General features: G+C 41.3%; 1 long non-coding RNA gene across 1 annotated transcript in view; it reads left to right on the top strand.

The window, feature by feature from the left end:
- LOC141097867 (uncharacterized) overlaps positions 1-19773 on the top strand; it is a 44835-nt gene extending 25062 nt beyond the window's left edge. The window contains exon 4 of the long non-coding RNA XR_012234067.1: positions 19308-19773. This is a non-coding gene — a long non-coding RNA (uncharacterized lncRNA). The remainder of the gene's footprint in view (positions 1-19307) is intronic.
- Positions 19774-22452: the final 2679 nt, after the last annotated feature.

The following is a 22452-nucleotide window of genomic DNA, read 5'->3' as shown; positions in this document are numbered from 1 at the left end:
TGTTATAAATTAGTGAGCAGTCAAAAGAATTCTTCTCTCTCCTTCTCTCCAATGTACTGTCTCTTGATGTTTTCTTAATAAGGAGATAAAAGGATTGAAGAAACACCAGAGGCCTGGCAATCTGTTAAAGTCCAAAGTCATGGAAAAAGATGGATGATCTCGAATCACAATGTGTATGGTATAAGACAACCAAATGAGTAACTATGGGCACAAGAAAAAATAATTAAAAACATATAAAAAACAATAAGCTTAAAAACAATACATGCGCAACATATATACACACAATGGGGTCGAGGGGACCAGAAGACACAAGAGGTCAAATAGTAGTAATAATACTGACATCAGCATCATAGGAATGAAGCAAAGCCCAGGGACTCATTGAGTACATGGGGGGTCATGGTACGAAGGATGGTGATCCACCTGCACTCAGCTTGTGCTAGCAGGCGTTTAATATCACCACCCCTGATGCCACTCCTTAGATGTTGTATACCCCTCACCAAAAATGATTTGGGGTCACAACCATGATGGACTTTATAGTGTCTGGGTATAGTTTTCAATTGAGAAACGTCAGAGACATCTGCCGCCGCCATGATGTCCCTGACGTGCTCTCTAGTACGCACCTTCAGCTGACGGGACGTTCGGCCAATATATATTTTCGAACATCCACAAGTAGCATAGTAAACCACTTGGGTTGTACTACAAGTGATGTGTTGGCGGATGGAAAAGGTCCGTACTCCATCAGCTGACTGAAAGGTGGACGTTCGTAATATATTTTTACAAGCGACACAATGACCGCAGGGAAAACACCCCTGTGGAGGACCACGGGAATCAAAGGCATTTTTCTGATGGGGAATGTAGTGGGAGTGTACCAAAAGGTCTCCCAAATTGGGACTCCTGCGGTATGTCATGAGAGGACGTCCCGACAAAAACCGGTTCAGCCTTGGTTCTGTCCGCAAGATGTCCCAATGTCTATCGAGACATTCCCTCATGGTATCCCACTCCCCATTGAAGGTGGAAATAAATCTCACCGTGTCCTGTGAATCCTTCCTCCTAGGCCGAGGATGCAGCAGAGCCGAACATTTAAATTTCCTAGCACGATTGAAGCCCCTCTTGATGCTGCGATGGCTGTAGCCCCTCACAAGAAAACGCTCCCTTAAATCATCAGCCTGTAATTGAAATCTCTGGTCTGTGGAGCATATGCGACGCATTCGCAAGAATTGACCAACTGGGATGACCCGTATCGTTGCATATGGATGGCAAGAGTCGGCATGGAGGAGGGAATTGACGGAGGTGGGTTTCCTATATACATCTGTCTGCAGACATAGCTGTTGATCCACAAGGATTTTAATGTCCAAAAAATCCACCTCCGTCTGACTATAATTATATGTCAACTTGATGTTAAATCTATTAGAATTAAACTCCTCCATGAAAGTTTGAAGTTGATGTTGCGACCCCTGCCAGATGATGAAAACATCATCTATATAGCGTAGCCAGCACTGCACATGGTCCGTGGCTGGCACGCCCTCCCCCCAAAAAACCTCCCTTTCCCAGAACCCCAAGAAGAGGCCAGCGAAAGAGGCCGCAGAGGCCGCGCCCATGGCAGTGCCGCATTGCTGTAAATAAAAAAAGTTTTTAAAAATGAAAAAATTATGAGTTAAAATATATTCCAACAATTCCAAAACCAATTCACACATAGGGCCATCCCAGTTGCTGCCCCTCAGAAAATACCTGCAGGCTTCAATGCTATCCTCGTGGCGAATGCAGGTATATAGAGATTCAATGTCGGCTGTAACTAATATCATGTCAGGTTCAAGGGAAACTCCATCAATCCTCCCCAGGACGTCCAACGTGTCACGGGCAAAGGAAGGCAGTGCCTCAACCAAAGGTTGGAGATAGTAATCAATAAATTTACATACTGGTTCACACAAGCCTCCAATGCCCGACACGATTGGACGCCCCGGAGGATCCAATGGGTTCTTGTGAATTTTTGGCAGAAAGTATATAGTAGGTATCTTGGGGAACTTGGTCAGCAAGCCATCATGAATCTTTTTTGGAATAATCCCCCTATCCAAGGCTGTAGCGAGGATTTCCTCCAGATCATTGGAAAAGGTCCTCACGGGGTTGTGGTCCAATCTAAGATATGTTCCCTCATCTCTTAATTGTCGCAAGGCCTCCTTTTCATACATATCTTGAGGCCATATTACCACATTCCCCCCCTTATCCGCTGGTTTGATCACTATATCAGGATAAGATCGTAACTCATTTAAAGCAAAACGTTGCTTAGCGGTCAGATTGTCTGACCTCTGCTTTGTGGTGATTTTCCGGAAGTCATCCACCACCAATCTGGTGAATATTTCCGCCGCAGGACATAAAAATAAGGGGGGAATTTGGTAGACCGAGGTAATATTGACGAGGGAAACATACCTGCACGGCCAACATCTTGCTCCCTAGGAGCACACTAGGTGCACGTGATTCTGAGGCGCTTGTAGGCGGAGTCTCCTTCCTGTCCAGCTGCTCCTTCTGGCGTGCGCCGTCGCTGGGTAACGGCTAGGCACCAATGTCTGCCTCCATGATTGGTTATTTGGCTCCTTGTGAGTGACTCCTTTGAGTATTTAATTGGGCACTTGTCATTACTCAAGCCATGCCCCCCGAGGAAGCGGTTATCCCGCGAAACGTGCGTCGGGGCTCTCCTGGACAGTGGCCGGTTAGAAGCTGTAATGATGGGTATGTTTTACATATTGTGAATATCCTGGGCTTAGTGCTTAAATCAATGGATTTTGTCTCCTTCACTCCACTTTACTATTTATGATGATTGCATTCATATGGGATGGTCACCTTTTGGATGTGGATTTTGGAGGGTGTTCATTTTTCCTCTGTGTCTTTTTGCTCGCCCGTTATGTGTCAACTTTTATACATATCCTCATTCAGCCTAACACCCACCTCTGTTCAGGGTGCTTTTTGTATCCGGTGATGATGACTATGCTATCTCATTTGAATCTATTTTAGGCCTTTTCTGTCTTGCTTCCATATTGCTTCTTCTCAATAAATTATATTGCCTTATCATAGCCTTGGACTCAGTTTCTCCCTTTTTCATGGTCTTTTTGAGTCGTTCCTACGTCTCCATCTACATTTGGGGCTTTTTTGTGCACTTGCACAGCATGCATTAAAAATGTACTTTGAGGGTTTTTTCTTTTTATTTAACGTTTAAGGAGGAGCCCAGCCATCCAGAATCAGTGGCCTAACTTAGCTACAGATACAGCAGCGGCAGCAGCTACAGGAACTTTGGCTACAAGAGAAGTCACCACAGCACAGCAGGGCAGGTCGCTCACCATGTGGTAGGTCATTGCTAGGGCTGATGCCTTCAGATCCAGGGCGAAATGGCTGAGGGAACACCCGTTTGCTGTGAGGCTGGCCAGGCAGGAAGTTGTGGAGCCGTTGGAAATGGTCCAACCCAGGAACGTGAAGTGTGACAGGGAGAGGAGTGCAGAGAAAGATGAAGTATCGTGTAACGTCCAAGCTGTTGATAATGTTGTAATGAATCTGGATGTGTTGTGAAGTCATGAAAGTAAAGTTTTACATTTTGAGCTGCACCTGGACTGTGTCTGTTTATTCAGAAGTGGCCAGAGGTGACTTTAAGGAATGGAGAGCAGGCTCTGACGGCGTAGGGGACTGAGAGTCAAGTAAGCTGACAGTGAAGCATGATTTTTAGGTATTGGTAGGCCAGGACACACAAGGCCCGATGAACTCAGCCATGACTACAGCCCTGGCTGACCTCTACACTAGTTGGTGGACATGGGTGACAGGTGAGGAGGACAGGGATGAGAACGTGATTAGATCGTGGTCAGGTAGAGAGAGAGGAAGTGAAGTTAGATAGGGAGCAGAGACGGGTGAAGACCAAGTCTAATGTATGTCTGTCTGTGTGGGTGGTGGCTGATGAGGATGACTGAGTAAGTCCAAAAGATGAAGTGCGCGAAAGGAATTAGTAATCTTGCAATCTTTCCACTTGCCACTAGGGCTTTTCATCACAAAGAGTTTTCAGCAGGATGCTTACCATCAGAGGCAGGGTTACAATTACAGGTAACACCTCTGTACACAACTGTTTACACAGAATCTGCCAATCACAATATGCGATGTCACAGCTCACATCCTTCTCCTCTCACAATGACCTTTGCACGCGCTCGTTGGATGCTTCAATACAAAATATAGGGTCTGGATTTGACCACTGTGGCTAATGTACATGTGAATTTACTTAAACAACAGGAAGTTAGTGTCTAAAAAAAAAACCCAGTGGACTGTGCGATAACTGCAAGATTTCTAGTTTTTATTTTTAATGCAATTTTGTAATATGGGAAAAAAACATTGCCAAAAATTAAAATATAAATACAAAACAGCTAGTTTATAACGATTATGATTTTGTAATGATAGCTTCACTTTAATCAATATCAAAGTCCTTACATTCAGATTAACCAAAACTGGTCGAAAGAAAAACCAACCAACCAATCACAGCACAGCTCTCATTTTATCAGTGGAGTTTAACAAATAAAAGCTGAGCTCTGATTGGTTGCTTATGAGCAACAAAGATGGCTTTTCTTTTAGACATTTTGATAAATGAGGCCTATGATTTTTTATTATAATGCAGATTCATTTTTTTGAGTGCCAATTCTAAAATGGAATCAAATTTGGAATATATATTTAACCCCTTAATGACAAAGCATTTGCGATTGTACCATATTACCTTTTTGCATTCTATAACTTAATCTATCTTTTTTAATGATGCATATATATTAGGACTATTTCTAGTTTTCCGGTTCACTGCACTGTCCAGAAGAACCCACAGGACTCGACGATTCTTGATCCAGGGTTTAAATACTTAAGCTAATGTTATCCTATTAAACAGAGTGTAGAACTCAAAAGGACGGCTTAAAATCAGTACCTTAATAATTAGATGTCCAAATCTATCTTCTTGGACGACAAAACCACATATGCTTCGCATAGAATTACTGGAGTGGAGAACAGATGTAGCGGTCTCTCGTGTGACATAATTCAGCAATAATTACGCTCAGATTTGATCGTTGAGATTTGCTGTATGCATTTTTAAAGTTTTATTTTTTTTACATATTACTTATCATATGTTATACGATTTAAATAATAATAATTTTTTTACTAATAGATTACTGTTCGCTCTCAGATTCAGAAAGAGTATAGATCAATAAGACAAGTTAGGGTGCGTTCACATTGACCAATTATTCCAAAGAATGCACGTTTCCTGATAATCCCGATTAATCTTTCAGTCTAAAGGCTGCTATATCGTCTGACGAAAGAGCAAAGTGATCGTTCGTCTGGTGAAATGATTTTTAAGTTTGCTTAAAAAAAAAAAAAAATCATCGTTCTCGGCAGCACATTTTCCAATATAAACATGATATGTGCTTTTGAGATTAATGACAATCATTGTGTATAGTGAAATCTGTTACCGATCGTTCTTTACACATGGAAGTGTGGTCGGCCTCTCTACGCAGGCTATTTAAATAACAATCAATTGGAAAACGTATTAATGGTTGCGGATAACATATGTAAACCCAATACTTTGGGAGTTGCTTGATTATCTGGGAAATTCCTGGTTAATTTTTGCTACAGATGTTTTGATAATAGCTAGTAACCGAGGGTCTTTTTAAAGCCAGTGGAATACTTTTAGGCAGTTTTAGTAGCAGAATCAGTACTGCTGCCTTTTATTTTTGGTGTATGTATGCCCTTATACTTTGTTTATGTGCCTACTGTGTGTGAACATAAGGGTATGTGCACACAATCAGTGTTTGCAGCAGAAAAATCTGATGCTAATCTGCTGCAAATACAGATGCGCTGGAAAGAAAAGCGCAGCATAAAATATCCACGTTTTTACACCTTTATCCATTTTTTCCCCATTCTTAAGTATGGGTGAAATCTGAAGCAAAAACACTGAAAGAATTGATATCCTGATTTTAATCTGTACCAAATCTGCAAGTAAAAAATAAGCTTCACTTATTCACTTGCAGGTAATAGGAAATCCTTCAGGATTTGTGACAAATTTGGGCAGATAAAAGTGACAAAACCGCAACGTGTGCACAGACCCAAAAGGATTTCCCATTAAAAGATCACTTTTAAATAATCTAAATGTAGAATATGTAGAAGTCCTTTTAGGATCCATTTATACTGCGCTGTTGTGAATTCTTTTTCTGGGATCCCTCTGCTGGTTACTGAAGGTAGTGGAGCTGGTCAGATTGACAGAGGTGTTGCGAGTTCTCTTTCTGGGATCCCTCTGGTGTTTACTGGAGGTAGTGGAGCTGGTCAGATTGACAGAGGCTTGCCACCTGATAATGATGATGACGATTGGAGATCTGGGGTTTCTGACTGGTGTATTTAAGACAGCTGACTTCCTTCCATCCCTGCTGGTGATTTTCTTCCTGTGCCTTCTGAGGTCTGATGTCTGATGTCTCCTGCTCTGTTCCTGCATGGTTCAGCTAAGTGGCTCATTTGCTAATCTTTTTGCATTTGATCTGGTTTTGTCTATCTCTGCTTTGTGCGGGTCAGCATGCTCCTGCTGGGGCTGTGCTGGATCACCGCCCATATGTTACTGCTTGTGTCAGTTTGTTTTGTCCCCTGTTATATTGGTCTCTTTTTGCTTTGCTTTCAGTATATACCAGAGTGCTGATATAGTGGGGGCGAAGTCGTGTGATTTTTGTGCATCAGACATGTTGGATTTTTCAGGGTTTTTTGTGTGATTGCAGACAGTGTATTTCCTTTCCTGTCCTGTCTAGTCAGTTTGGGCCCTATCATTTGCTCAGTCTATTTTTCTGCCTGCGTATGTGTTTTCATCTTGTCTCACCGACAATATATGTTTGGGGGCTGTCTATTCCTTTGGGGTCTGCTCCGGGGCAGTTTAGATTTCACCTTTCTTGCTTTAGGCTGTTAGTTCTCCGGCTAGGGCATCGTAGGTATGCTCCACGGCTACTGCTAGTTGTGTGGATAGGATCAGGGGTCTGCAATCCGCTTGGTTTCCAACCTCTCTGGTTCTCTGTGGCTTGGCCTGGTCCTGTTATCCTCCTCGGTGACCCATTCATAACACTGAGCAGTTTAAACAACCGTTAACACATTTGTCAGACATTTGATACCTGCTGCCCCTTTTATATGTAGTTCGATTTTCACAGACTGACGGAATGGAGGAGATGGAGAATTTGTTTTTATTTTCTCTCCACCTCTGAGAAAAACTCATGATACACTGATCAAACTGTGATCAGAAAAATCAGACCATTTTTTTCAGATGGAGAGAAAATGGTCGTGTGCACCTATCGTAGAGAGGAGAAAATCGTTAGTGGTCTGTGGCTATTGGACAGTAGATATATGAAGTGCCTCTGACCTGTTGGAATCTCTAGCAATTCGTCTGATTAGTGGACCACATGATGATGATATCGGGGCCTACAAATCAGAGTTACTTCACAGGGTTCTGCTCAGGTGACATGACTGCAGAACCACCACCACATGGTCCTCCGGATCTATTTGCTCCTCTGTACTTAACAGGATTAATCAACAAAAGGCTGACCAGCTAATACAACTCCTTTAATTACTACTAATATAAAAAAGTTCAATGCAATCATAAAACTATGCCCCAGAGGGGCAATTAGAATGGGGCAAAGCTTAATTTAAATATGCATCTCATTCGAATCTTGCCTCAAAATACCACTCATGGGGCTTGTGTATGACAGCTAAGCGGCATCCTTTGCTAGATGAGATATGCATGTGAGATGAGGACTTTGTGTCTCCAGGCTTGAGCATTTTTCAACGTGAAATCTACTAATAGTCATATGCTATGAATTGCACCTATCCCCCCTCTCACTTACGTGTGCCAAATTTACAACCAAACACTACTACAAATAATTGCTAACTAATTACAGTTAGTGAACAACGAGAAAAGTGCTCCATGTAGGAATCAACAACAAGAAGCAAACATCAAGGTGTGGATGCTGTTCACCTAAAGTAGCTGTGCTGGGCAGGCACATCGCTGCAGAAAGCAATGGTATGTCCAACAAGGGGCTGCTTCACATCCACTGATTCTGATTACCTCCTCTTAGGATTAAGCCAGAGAGAAAAAATGTTGCGGTATCTTCTGGACGCTGCCGTGGATGGAGACAATCAGAGTGAAGAAGGTAACATTTTATTTGAGTATGTTTTTTAGGGATGGTTCATCCCCATGATCATGGAGACAATCAGAGTCAAGAAGGAGGTAACATTTTATTGGATTATGTGTTTTGTGAATGTCTCCATGATGATGGGGAAGGACCAATCAGTCAGGAAGGAGGTAGCGTTTTATTGGATTATGCATTTTATGGATGGTTCGTCCCCATCATCATGGAGACGATCACAGTCAAGAAGGAGGTAACGTTTTATTGGACTATTTGTTTTGTGGATGGTTCATCCCCATCATCATGGATACGATCAGAGTCAAGCAGGAGGTAATGTTTTATTGTACTACGTCTTTCGGGAACAATCCGTCCCCAAAACACAGTCCAATCAAGCGCGATCTCCTTTTTTACTCTGATTGTTTCCAATCACGTCAGCGCCTGGACGATACAACAGCAATTTTTCTGTCTGGTTTAATTACAACTATTGCAATGATGCCGTTGGTCATTGAGACAATATACAAAGTGTACATACTATTGACGGATCGTTTTTATTTATTTACTTTTTATAAAATCCCGACTTCACACAATTAACTTTCAATGTACATATTATTGCCTTTTGTGTGACTTTCCATAATGTGGGAGACCACTGGGAAACTGAATAGTCCACCCCCCCTCCAAAAAAAACAAAAACAATAATATGTAGTAATTTAGACTGCCCTAAAGGTATTGTCAGGGGCACAATTGCCTTTATGCAAATGTAATGGGGATTCCCATATATCTCTGTTTGGGACAATTTTCTTAATGTTTAGCAAGGCTTAATCTGTTAGCCTTAATGTTTAGAGCCATTAACAGCTAAAGTCCAAGTGTCCACATCTCAAACTGTTAACAGTAAACAAGAGGTTTGTGGAATGGTCTCCAAACAATGGTTTAAGCCATCAACCATTTTGTAATCAGATGCTGTAAATGTGTGCACTTCAATACAGGTCCTCCTCCCCCAGTTATGCTGAGTTACAGTAGACCTAACTGTCCCTTTTCCCACCAGTGTGTTGTGATACATAGCCCTCATATTTACTTAGGCTGAGTAGTATAACTATTTGATTGTACAGGTGTTACAGACAAATAGACCACGACTAGAGCATATAGATTAGGTTCTAGTTACCTATCCTCACATTCATGGATGGTGACCAATTTTACCAGCTACAGAACAAAAAGAGAAGAGAAATAAGAAGGGAGACTGTGAATAATATCCATCAAGTCAGATCCTAAATCAGGGAAAGGAGAAGAAAAAAGTGGGTTTATAGCATATATGTAGACCACAGAGCAGTATTCACTCAACACTGTTGATCTCTTATTAGACCAGTGTCCGAAAATGCTGATCTTGACGGGTTCAGCTGATAGTCTAATGTGTAAGGTGTTTCTGAACAATTGATGGTTGGGAAGGTTTTTGATCTGTCATGTCGGATTTCGAACTACCATTCCTTTATTTCTCCCAAACATAAGTCCCCATCAGTGGCTCTTTCATGGAGGACATAAGAGTGCTCATTTGGACAAGCACTGAAATGGTTGGTGGCCGAATGATTGGCCAAAGCATTACTCATTCAAAAGCCATTTCATTTGTATGATGGGCTTTAACGTTAAGCGAACCATACACTTTAGATAGCTGTTGGTCAAGAGCTAGTTTGGCCAACAGCTGTGTGTCCCGACCTCATACACATGCATGCACTGCTCAGCTGAGTGTGCATGTGTTCTGAACAGGAAGAGAGGAATGTGCTGATTTATCTGATGGTGTCTTATGACTCCTGGCAACAAAAGAATGTTAAATTCAAAAGAATGTTTGAATTTAAGTGTCCTGTTCTTGTGTCCTCTGGCTGATTGGGGGGTGGGGTAGGAAGATGAGCAGTCCCTCATACACATTAAGAACTTTTCAGATCCCATCAAAATTGAAGGTTGAGCAGCACTAATCCAATGTGTATGGCCACTGAGAAAGGATAAACCACTGATAGTCGAGTGTCCAAGAGGAACAAATGTTTGAGCATGTTAAAACTCAACATCTATTATCCTATACAATGAGTTGCATTTGCTTTTAAGAAAGAATGCATCCTAAAAGCCCCCATACACATAAGATGAAAGTCAGACAAACCTGCCGATTTTGGTGAGACTGGCTGACTATCTGATTTTTTTTGAGTTTTTATGAGAGTCAAATCTCTTCTAGAAGTGTCTCCTCATTCTCCATTTATATGCATGAACAATTGGCCAAGTCGAGTGTTACTATGTATGGTGGAGTCAGGGAGAGATGGCTGTCTGCCGAGAGTTCTCGAGAATGGCCTTCTTAAGACCCTATTGTATTGCCTACTGTTGATCTTACATAATCATTTACAGATTTCAACAGATGCATTGTTAATTTTTTTTGTAACTCCATGGTATAGATTTAAGGTGCAAGTTATCTTTCAACCAAAGCCTTACAGTTATATGTTTACATTGATACCCTTTTATGTGATTGCACCATACCTAAGGATTGAATTTTATTCAACATTCCAGTTCTCAGCAGTGAATAGCAGGTAATGAACTTATATTTCTTTATTTGATAACCTCTCCCGATGAGTAATAGATCATGTATTTCCTAGTATATGTTCTTGTTGGCAGTGATAGGACAACCTCATGACTATGCAGTTCATCGTATTGTGCCATACCAATTTGTCCAACTTTCATTGAATCAAGACATAGATATCTTTAAGCTAATAGACTATTGGGAACCTAAATCCATCAATTAACCCAAGAGGCCCTCTATGAAATGGTGCCAGTGAGAGAGATATATACCCTACTATGCAGGACTGCGAAGACCCTTTCTGTAAACTAGCAAAGTAAGACCATTTGCAATTAGTATAGACTTAATGGTGGCCATTCCAACACATACTTAGCCAGCACTCCACACAAATTTCTAAACAAATTAGCACATTCCTTGTTACCACCCCACCCAACATAATTGCACCAAAGTAACCTTCTCCACTACAAGTTCTTCCATAATTGGATAGTTCTGCTAGCCACTCATTTAGTTCTATAGCAGATATGATAAAGACTTCCTTTTACTTTTGCAGATAAGTAATATCCATTACAAATAGTTGTTAACTTCTTGTTTTGCAAAAGAAAAAAGTAAGTGCATAAGTAGATAACAAAAAAAAGTTTGGAAAGCTCCATAATGCAATAGGTCACAATTTACCCTTCCATACGTCAGATTATGCTACATTGCTGCTACGTAAGTTGAGATGACTGAGAGATGAATGGATCAGGTAAAATCTAAATTCGTATGTTCATGCAGATTTCCTGGGGTGGGGTGGGGGGGGATTTCCAGAGGTTATTTTAGTTTCAATAAATTTTTTATTTAGAAACTTATTAAACCAAATCCAAGTTATGAACTCCCATGCAAGGGAGCATAAACTAACAATTTAACATACATTCAATAAACTTCAAATAATATAAGGGAAGACAGGACATAGACAGGGGTAGGGAAAGGCACAAAGGATTTAATTATATGATATCGAATAATCTATAATGGTATCATCAATAACCAATCCAGGGCATTTAAAGCGGTTATGCAACCCACTATTGTAGGATGCAGAGGTTATTTTATCCAAAATTACCATATTTTTCGGACTATGACTCACGTTTTTTCCTAAAAATTTTTTGGGGAAAATGAGGGTGCGTCTTATAGTCCAAATGTACTTACCAGGAATGTGGTGGCAGCAGGAGTCAGGCGATTCTGCCAGCCCTGGACTGGGAAGAGGGGGTGTTCAATGGTCCAGCGCTGCAGGGCGATGATCTGACTCCCATCTCAGGGTGGTGTGGCATCTTTGGTGGTGTTCAGTGGTGCGCTGGCTCCGCCAACAGTTTGTGAAAGCCCGGAGCTCTCACAATTCCATTTCTGCAGTGCGGTGGCCTCCGGGAAAATGGCGCATGTGCAGATTGAGATCTCAGGAACAAGATCTCGTCCTGAGATCTTTGGAGACGAGATCTTAATCTGCGCATGTGCCGCTTACAGCGGCCACTTCCCCGGAGGCCACCGCTGAGTAGCAATGGATGTGCGGGGGTTCTGAGCTTTCTGCAGAGCCCTACACCATGGAGCACAGCCGGACCAGTCGCACCAGCCTGTGATGGGAGTCAGGTCATTGCTGGACCACCGAACACCTCCTGTGACAACGCTCCACCAGCGCTGCCAATACGCCACTCGGTAAGCTAAATTCTGTCTGTAAGACGGACCCCCATTTGACGAATTAATTTTTTCCCTATTTTCCTTCTGAAAATTTGGGGTGCGTCTTATGGTCCGGTGTATCATATAGTCCAAAAAATACAGTATTAGACCCCAGAACATAATAAACGTAATATGTCAATTAAAAAAAATAAAATGCTTATACTCACCTTAATGCTTACCTCTCCGGACCCTCTGCTCTTCACCATCACTCATCTAGTCCTCACTACATATTCTGGTTACTGTTGCGAGTGCTGAGACCCCAGCATCCTCAACACTGAGCCAGGACTTCCGGTTTTTATGAAGCCAAGGAGAGTTCGAGAAGTCACTGCGTCATGATGTCATGATGTATGCACACGCATACGGAGAACCACCCGTGGCCTCAGAGCTAGAAGTGATTTTCATAGGATAGGTTATCAATATCAGGTTGATTGGGGTCTGACACCTAGAAGCAGGTGTGTTTTACTTCCACCGATCTGACATTGATGAACTATCCAAATGGTGGAAATCCCTTTTAATGTAATCACAATTCGACAATTGTTGTCATGGCTAACCAATGATCTCATGTCTTCCTACTTTTAGGAAAAAAAGGTTGCGCTCTTGGATCTCAGTATGCCCAATTATTTTGTTGAGAAATCAGATAAACCTTCAAACGTGTTGCTAAAATTTCTTTCTAGGAATATGCAACGCAGCAGCAAATCCATGGCTATTCTACAGCAAAATAATGTGTTGCATGTAGATTTTACTTTGGGTTGTGCTTATGGATTCACCATACTTTGAGAGGGTGAAATCAATATTGAAAAACCTTAAAAAAAAAAAAATGTACATATACATTGGGGCGCTTAATCCGCATAGCAAATCCGCAGCTAATATGCAGGGTGTTAAATAATTATTTCTACTGTTCAACTACTGTGAGTTTGCCCTAAGAGAAATTGTAGCAAAGGTAGCCATTAGGTTATCCATCTAAAAAATAGCAAAAGACTCACTGGCACATCCAAGCTAGTCTGAATAGGTGCAAACCAGGAGCCGCTACCTCCATATACAATGTACAGAAAAGGTTGCACTCTATTATGCTAAAGCATGTCAAAAGCCGTATTGCTATTCATATTTCATATATTCCACATTGACATACTTTAGCATGACAGAGTTCAACCTTTTTTATACATTAGGCTATCCATAGGCATGAGAAGCTTACAATTACATCTACACATAGTATAAACGATCAGACGATCCCCTAAATTTTTTAAAATGTATTCAATTACATAAAAATTGCAGAAAGCAACTGTACCACAACTACATTGTGTGAACCCAACCTTAAGGTTCCCAGACACACAAGAGCATATTTGCCTGAACACGTTAATTTAGTCTTTATCAGACTATATTATATACATGGGGACCTCTCAACTTCATCCAACAGGGGAAAGAAGGATGAGATATGTTGACTATCAACATGCCCAATCTGGAGTTGTCTGTAGGTGGTTTACTTCCCACTCTTGAATGAAAACACATGAATGCACAGTCAAACCAAGCAGCTATATATATGGGAACAAATAATGGTATGTTAGATAGCCGGACAAACCTTAGATAGCTGCAAAGGTATGTTAGATGAAAACTCAGCCAGGCTCGGACTGGCCCACATGAGAACAGGAGAATCCTCCGGTGGGCCCCTGTGCATGAGTGGCCACCCCACTCTCTTATGTGAGAAATACTTGGCACAATATAGTTGCATCACTATGTACAGGCAAAGGTGGCATCTTATTTAACAATTTACCCAATTCATTGTTATATAAATTTGTGACTGAGGATAATGTCACATTTGCATGTAGCTGAAAAGTGGAGCCCTGAAGTTGGTTACTGGTGGACCTTTGGCACCCCCAGTCCAACACTGTACTCTGCTGAATTCATCTGTGTTCATAATCAGCTGCTGAAATTCAAAAGGCCCAGATCCTTCTCTCAGGAATTTTTTTGGAGAGTTGAGAGGTACCCATAGACGTTCACCTGATATGTATAGGTGCCGTAATTATTAGTTCTTTAGGGCAGCATGTTTCTCCGTGATTAGAATTGTAGCCTTGCAGTGCTTGGCTCCTGGGGTTGAAAATCCACCAAAGTCAACATCAGAAAGGAGTTTGTATGTTCTCCCCATGTTTTCATGGGTTCTCTGGTTTCCTCTCACACTTTATTTGCAAACTAATAGGGAGACTCCAACATACGTGTAAGGAGAAGGACCGGGCTGCGGGTACCTGTTCCGAGATGGGTCCGGAACTGTTGAGGCTGCCTCCCCTGTTGCCAGGGGGGGGAAGAAATGAGAAGCCGGACCAACCTCGTGACCCGGGGAGGTGGGGTTACATAAAAAGAAAAGCGCACGCAGCAGCTGGCAATTTGGCACCAACCGGTAGCAGTGCACAGTCAGGTAGCAGCGCAGTCCGTTCCCCGAGTACCAGTGCAGTGGCAGGCCACATTGTTTGGTCCCCGCCACTCGCAGAAAGACCTCTGCACTGAGAGGTGTTGAGCGCTCAGTGACTGCCAGAGATAGAGGTGCCATGTTCTCCGTGACTGAGTACTGCACGTGTGTAACGGGGCCCAGGGCTGTAGTCATGGCTCTCAATGGGGGTGTTGTTGCACCCTGGCCCTCCGTCACATACACACAATGTTCCAGCGGTAGCGTACCTTTTTGTCTATTTTCTCATCCATCTGGATTCTCTCTGGTCCACTGGGGGTTCCTTTTTTGGGGTTCCACACAATTAGAAACAGAGTCAAATTCCAGCTTAAAACAAATGATTTTACTTAGTTCCTTTATCAGCTCGTCCAGTTCACATTTAGGTAGAGCAAGAGCACAAGATACTTCACAAGACACAACATTTTCTGTCCCACTGCTCTCCCTCACTTCTTCAGGAATATCGCAGGGTCGCACCATTGTCCCCAGTACCACAGCATTCTGTCTGACCAGTCTAACTAACTGTAGGAGTTCCCAGTCTGTTTTGCTCCAGACATCTTCCTAAGTAGCTGACCTCCTTCATGACAAAGCTGCCCTGTATTTCTTGGCTTCTCTGGCAAAGGTTACTCCTAGGCCCTGGATGAGCTGGGCTCCTTTACTTGAACGTAATGTTACGGGGCTCAACTACTCTTTCTGGGCTCCTAGGCCCTACTGACTAAAAACCTGGAAGCTCACTATCTAATCCCAGTTAGCTCCTCCTATCTTAATTCATTCATATTTTATCCTAAGTTCCTATTCCTGTCGTACAATTCCCCCCTCTAGTGGGCTATTCCTATCACTACGCTTTCCCTATCTACACTATATATATATATATATATATATATACATACATACACACGCACATACATTGCACTATACAGCAGTGTTATAATATACATTGCATTATCAAATATAGCAGCTTTACAGGGACATGTTCAGGAAGGGTAGGGGATGAATCAGTCTCTGTACCACCTTACACGTGCACAGGAGGGAAAGCCGAGTACCGGACGGACCCCTGTGGCCTTCCCTGCCACTTGCTCCACAACCGTTCCAGTTGGACTCCGAAGGTGCTGTCACCCTTTTTGCCCCGTCTGCACGTGTTTATGGACTAGGGGCTCAGCGGAAAGTACCGGAGACAGACTGCCTCCAGAAGACGGACCACATAAGTTCTTTCTTTGGACTACCCCTGTTTTACAGTTATTATTCCTACCATTCACCCTTTAACCATTTACCTCCCTGTGAGGAGTGAAAATCCTGTTCTATGAAAGTGTTACCTTTTGTTAACCCTTGCTCTGCTTCTCACCTGTCACTGCATCCCGCAACCTGCTTATATACACATAAATATTCGGCGAGGCTGAGCATTTGTGTTTATTCAAAGGAAAGTGCAGAGAAAGCCACTCTTGATAGGCTCTGGCAGAGACTTACATTCTGAGGAATAACAGGGTCAGCATGGGTCTGTAACTAATAAGTCATGTCAGACTAACTTAATTTCCTTCTATGACGGAATCACTGATTGGGTGGATCAAGGAAATGCTGTAGATATAGTATATCTTGACTTCAGCAAAGCATTTGACAAAGTCTCTCATACAATCCTTATTGAAAAAACGACTAAGTATGGAATGGACAAGGCAACTGTTAGGTGGATTCATAACTGGCTTAGTGATCGGACCCAAAGAGTGGTCGTAAATGGCTGCACATCCAGTTGGAAGAATGTCTCAAGTGGGGTACCACAGGGCTCTGTCCTGGGCCCTGTATTGTTCAACATCTTTATTAATGATTTAGATGAAGGAATTGAAGGTAAACTGATTAAATTTGCTGATGACACAAAGCTAGGAGGGATAGCTAATAATAGAGAAGAGAGAGAGGATTCAAAAAGATATAAATAAACTGGAGAAGTGGGCAGCAACTAACAGAATGGTTTTTAACAGGGAGAAATGCAAAGTACTACATCTGGGCAATAAAAATGAAAAAAGCATATACAGAATGGGAGGAATAGGGCTAAGCAACAGCACATGTGAAAAAGACTTGGGTATACTAATAGATCACAGACTGAATATGAGTCAACAGTGTGATGCAGCAGCAAAAAAGGCAAATGCAATTCTAGGATGTATTAACAGAAGCATACAGTTTAGATCACGTGAAGTCATTATTTCCCTCTACTCCTCTTTGGTCAGACCTCATCTGGAATATTGTGTCCAGTTTTGGGCACCACATTTTAAAAAAGATATCAACAAACTGGAGCAAGTTCAGAAAATAGCGACCAGAATGGTGACCGGTCTGCAAACTCTGTCTTATGAGGAAAGGTTGCAGGATTTGGGAATGTTTAGTTTGCAAAAGAGAAGACTGAGAGGAGACTTAATAGCTTTCTACATATATCTCAAGGGCTGTCACATTGTAGAAGGATCAACTTTATTCTCATTTGCACAAGGAAAGACTAGAAGCAATGGGATGAAACTGAATGCGAGGAGACACAGATTAGATATTAGAAAAAACTTTTTGACAGTTAGAGTGATCAATGAGTGGAACAAGCTGCCACGAGAAGTGGCGAGTTCTCCTTCAATGGAAGTCTTCAGACAGAGGCTGGACAGACATCTGACTGGGATGATTTAGCAAATCCTGCTTTGAGCAGGGGGTTGGACCAGATGGCCCAGGAGGTCCCTTCCAACTCTACGATTCTATGAATCTAGGGTTAGGTATCAAAATTCAAACTACTCAACCCTTATCTCCCCCCACATCATCATTAGAGAGAGTCGGGGGGGTCTCCATACATTGTAGACTGTTGGCCAATCCTGGTGGTATATGGGGGCCTTTAATTTCCTCAAGAAACAAACACCATTTACCTCTAAATGGTTAAAGATATAGTCCGTTTTAGGCACTCCAAGTGAGGAGAACCCTCCAAGCCTTAGGTCCAAGTGGACACACAGACCCCAGACGTTTATGTAGCAAGCAGGAAGGTACATGGGCAATGAGGAATTGGCACACACTGGTATCTCAAGAGCAGCAGGAGGAATGAACTGGATCCCAACAAGGATGAATGCAAGCACGAATTAAAAAAGCATAGATGGTGGAGAACACCAAACATAGGACTAGAGTCCCAATCCCAAGACACAGGTGTGTGCTTCAATGGGTAACAAATAAGCTAAGGCAGAGGATGACACTGATCCACAGCAGGCATCTTAAAGAACCCAACATGGATCACAACAGAGGGCCACGGTACCAGGGGAAGGAAGTGGAGCCTGGCATACCGGGGACAGGTGTATAATAGTTTGCTCTATCAAAGACTATCTCTGCTCTTTACAGCTCAGAGGTTGTTCATTGTTGCAAGACAACCATGTGCCTGAGAAACAGTAGTACCATAAGAAAAATAACATATTAACCTTACTATTAACCAGTATGTCTATGATTAATTATAGTCCTTAAAAGAAAACTCAAAGACAGAACTAAAACAAGTGGCAGCCTTGTGTTTTCTACAACTGTAGAAAAATAGTTTTTCACATTTATTATCATTATTAACACTCCGGAAATCCTGCAATAGATTTTAGTTTGTACAAATAAATGATGCAGAACAGAATAGGAGGCTTAATATGAAAAAAGTAATTTTATTTCTGAAAAAAATGATTTCAGTGCAAGGGTTATTTCTCCGATTTGTACATCATTTATATGCAGATAGATATTGAAATATAAATTGAGAAAATATATAATTCCATATGGCGCCTATTTGTTCCATGCTGGTAAATTGCCACATTATAATAGCACAATAAACAACAGATAAAACATCCTTAAGCTACAGCACCCTTTTCGTTAAGAGATAATAGCTTCTGTTTATGGACACTGCAATTTCAATGCACTTCAATTAATTTTCGCTAATGTTCTCTGGTTCCTTTAAAAGAAACTTAAATTAGTTTTTCTTTCTGGTATTGGACTTCCATACAATGAAATAAAAAAAAACTGTTTACCCAATTAATAATTTATTTCTAGTGAATGGCTATTACGGTACCAGTAAATAATTGCTGTTTTTTTTTGTCTCATTGTCTGACCTATCATGAAGTATAATTAGAACGATTCTCAAATAGAACCATATTTTTTATTTCTCAAACATAATTGTGTCGCAATCTGTCAACAGATTAAAATAATTGAATGCAGAAAAGATTTTTGCTCACAGTCAATAGACCCCAAAAAATGGATTGTATTTAATAATAAAGATTGAATGATTGTAAGGTCTAAAACGTGAAAACATCAAGATTGTAACAATGAACCTAAAAACAACTATGATAAATTGATTATGATTGATTGATAAATGGCCGACTTGTTAGGACCTGAAATTTGTGGGTATTTTATGATAGATACATAGATAGATAAATCCTATAATGTGTTCTATTTATTATCTATCTATCTATCTTATTATCTATCTAACCCTTATCTATCCATCAATCTACAGCTCTGGCGAAAATTAAGAGACCACCACATCAAAACCATGTCATGGGCAGCCCATTCTCCAGACCTGAATCCCATTGAAAACCTCTGGAATGTAATCAAGAGGATGATGGATAGTCACAAGCCATCAAACAAAGAACTGCTTACATTTTTGCGCCAGAAGCAGTGTGAAAGACTGGTGGAAAGCATGCCAAGACGCATGAAAGCTGTGATTAAAAATCATGTTTATTCAACAAAATATTGATTTCTGAACTCTTCCCGAGTTAAAACATTAGTATTGTGGTTTCTAAATGATTATGAACTTGTTTTCTTTGCATCATTTCAGGTCTGAAAACACTGTTTTGTTTTAATTTTGACCATTTTTTTTTGTCAGAAAAAAAGACAATATTTATTGCTTGGAAATTCGAAGACATGTTGTCAGTAGTTTATAGACTAAAAGAACAATTTACATTTTACTCAAAAATATACCTATAAAGAGAAGAATCAGACAAACTGAACATTTGAAAGTGGTCTCTTAATTTTTGCCAGAGCTGTATTATCTATTTATCTATTATCCATCCATATATCTTATTATCTATCTTATCTATTTATCTATTTATCCATCCCATATATATTTATCTATCTGTCCCATATCTATCTATCTATCTATCTATCTATCTATCTATCTATCTATCTATCTATCCCTCCCATATCTATCTATCTATCTATCTATCTATCTATCTATCTATCTATCACAAAATGGATTCTTAAACCTTAAGGGTACCGTTACACTTAGCGATGCACCAGCGATCCCGACCACGCTATGACCCGGTTAGGATCGCTGGTGCATCGCTAAGTGGTCGCTAGTGAGCTGCCAAACAGGCAGATCTCACCAGCGACATAGCAGCGGTCAGGGGTCGCTACTTACCTGTCAGACGAGGCGATCCTGCGTCCTCCCGCCAGCGTCCACGCGTCGCTCGTCGCCACAGCAGGAAGCCCAGCAGGAAGCTGACGACGAGAAACGGTCCAGGCCGTTCTCGCACGATCAGCGATAACCAGCGGGGGAGCCGGTCGGAGGTAAGTATCACACATAGCGATATCACTAGCAATATCGCTGCTGCGTCACAAAACCAGTGACGTTATAGCGATATTGCTAGCGATATCGCTTAGTCTAATGGGTCCTAAAGATTAGAATAGGCAGGTGTTTGAAATCTGAGCAAAATAGATATTAGACCTCTCAATAAATGTAGTCCTTTGACCATCCCTTCACCGGAAACTGAAATCAATTCCTGCTCTGCAGAGGAGGAGAATTACCCTTCAAGTTGAGCCATTTACTATCGTGATTAATAATAAGGGTGTTGGACTTGTAATCACCTAGTTGCCATTTAATCCCAGTCAAGTTTCAGCCTAGCATAGGTTTCACAGGGCTTTGACATCAATCCCATCCAAAATTTTGCAACCAAGACAGACCTTATTAGCCATGCAAATGATGTCATGCAAATTAATTCTCATCAAGGAGCAAAAAAGCCAGCTCTCTAATGTCACCAATTGGAGGTAATTTCCCTAAAAATCAATGTCCAACCCTTTGACGAGTCTTGACACATGACTTAGGTGTTTAGACAAACTTGAATTGTCGCCAAAAGGACAAGACACCATCATGTTAAAGATTTAGACATTGACTTCAAGGGCAGCGACCTCCAATAGATTACACTAAAAAGCTATTTTCCTTCTACCAAATAATGAAAATTTGCACATTGTTATCCCATGGCCATTGCCTGGTCTACAAGTCTCGCTACACTATCTTGTAGGCCTTTCAAAAGGTAAAACAGTAGAGGATATTACAGAAATGTTCTCGTGGGAGACTACTGCAGAACATGTTGGGATCAACTACATTTTAATACCTTTGGTTTTGTAATGAGAGATTTATTTTACTCACTTACAATGTATAGCCCCTTTAATTTCCATAGTGCCTTATAGTTATTAGCATTACTGTCCCCACTGGGGCTCAAAATTGAAATTCCCTTTGAGTATGTCTTTGGAATGTGCGAGGAAACCCACGGAGAACATACAAACTTCATAGATATGCTTTCATTTTTGGGATTCAAACCCAGGATCCCAGTGCTGCAAGGCAACATTGCTAGCCACTGTGCTGCCCATATTCTGTAATGGGTGGGATATTCTGGTGTCAATATACTTTGAGTCTTGTAGCATCTATGTACTGTAAATGTTTTTCGGAAATAATCAAGATATATAAATCGCACAGTAGTGTTCATTAGTTCAATAGGCATTTTGTTAGTTACTAGTGTTGAGCAAACGTGCTCGGAGAAGGTGCTATCCAAGCATGCTCAAATGCTAACAGAGTGTCTTCAGTGTGCTCGAATGTTCTATAGCCGCCACACATGCAGGAATTGCCTGTTTGTTACGCAATCCCTTCATGTGTTGCCGACTTGAACATAGTATTTGAGCACGCCAAAGATATTCTGTTAGCACCCGAGCATGCTCGGATAACACTTTCTCCGATCACGTTCGCTCAACACTATTAGTTATCCAATTGTGCAACAATTCCATTCAGTCAAAGTTTCATTGGAGTTCAGCTTTCTGGTGGGGGACCATTATTGGCTTGAATTTTTATTCCAGGCACAATTATAATAGAATTTTAGCATAAATTCTTCCTACAAATCTCAATACAACTCCATAGATTGGCTATCACTCTGCCGGAGATCAATATATTTCAAAGTTTTAATAAATTTAAGAAAAAAATCATCTATAAGGCTGCTTTTACACTTACTGTGTTTTTGCTGGCCCGCAAAATTGCCCCCAAAAGTTCCACGTTGCGCCGTGTGCCCTACGGCCATGAGGGCCGTATTTGCGGCTGTGATGAAAGATCGAGCTTACTCAATCTTTTATATGGCGTACGGACATGGCCCCCATTGTGAATCAATAGAGCCGCAAAAACAATTGGAAGTTTATTTTTGCGGCACACCGTGACTTCCGGTTTTGCGGAACGCCGTTTTTTTCTAATACTATTTCCATAGTATTGAAAAATTAAAAAACGGCGATCCACATACAAAAATGTTCTTCAACGCTCACTGTTTTTATTGTCAGAAGGGTAACAGGAGAAATTGCACCATACAATTTGTTGTGCAATTTCTCCTGAGTGCACCTACACC

This window comes from Dendrobates tinctorius, unplaced genomic scaffold (genome assembly GCF_039654945.1).
Source record: "Dendrobates tinctorius isolate UK_male_01 unplaced genomic scaffold, ASM3965494v1 ptg000010l, whole genome shotgun sequence".
NCBI lineage: Eukaryota > Metazoa > Chordata > Amphibia > Anura > Dendrobatidae > Dendrobates > Dendrobates tinctorius.
This window is presented reverse-complemented; position numbering and strand designations above follow the sequence as displayed.